Below are 950 nucleotides of genomic sequence, written 5' to 3'. Positions count from 1 at the left end.
ATTTCAAACTCTGAAAAAGGGAGAAAAACGCCCAAACGAGTGACCATACTCTCATACATAAAAAAGAAATGAGGGGCCGTCCCGTCAGCCCTCCCGAAACAAACCCGGTCTTCTGGACCCGGGACTATCAACTCATACTTCGACTCATCTTCTTCAGAAGTGCAAATTCTATAGTGAGTACGAAGGTGGGTAATAAATTCAGTATCAACCGAGGGCTCCTCCCCTAGGACCGTAACATCAACCCACTGGGAAAGAGCATCTATGGAAGCCATTTTCTTTTTCTTAAAAAGGGTGACAAGAAACCTACAAAAGAAAAGGAAAATCAACACACGGTCTCTAAGGGAAGGGGTACGGAACTAAAGCCTACAAACCAACCTACCTACAAAATAAAGGCACGCAAATAGAAAGCATGTCACAGAAAGGAAAAAAAGCTAACCTTTAAGTCTAAAACCAAGACTGGAGGAAGTAAAAGCCTTCGAAACACAAGAAAGCAGCACGAACGAATGCAAGGGAAATTTGAAAGATCGCAGAAACGAAACAACGAAAGAGAGGGAAAGTATTTATAAAGACGTTAGGGGCATAATGGTAAAATGGGGGCAGTCATTAATGAAGATGCACCGTTACCAAGGCCATTAAATCTCTACGCACACCCCTAACGGACATGACGCTTGATTAGACGTAACTGTCAGAACCGAAAGGTCAAGAAAGATCACGTCGGTTCCTAAACCATCACGTCGGTCCTCCTGCAAATCGGCCAAAACCCCGAGTTGAATACTCGAACCCAACTCTTAAAAGGAAATTGGGCTCGAGTAGGGGCACTGTTCATACCCTAGCCCAATAAATAGGGCCCAAGATCTAAGCAAAGAAGTCCAACCCAAAGGGTTGGCCCTCCTCCAGTACCAGCCTTCGTCCCAGAAGTCGGTACTAAGCACGACCCACTCCAAAGAAGT

This window comes from Arachis ipaensis, chromosome B03, assembly GCF_000816755.2.
Source record: "Arachis ipaensis cultivar K30076 chromosome B03, Araip1.1, whole genome shotgun sequence".
Classification (NCBI taxonomy): domain Eukaryota; kingdom Viridiplantae; phylum Streptophyta; class Magnoliopsida; order Fabales; family Fabaceae; genus Arachis; species Arachis ipaensis.
This window is presented reverse-complemented; position numbering follows the sequence as displayed.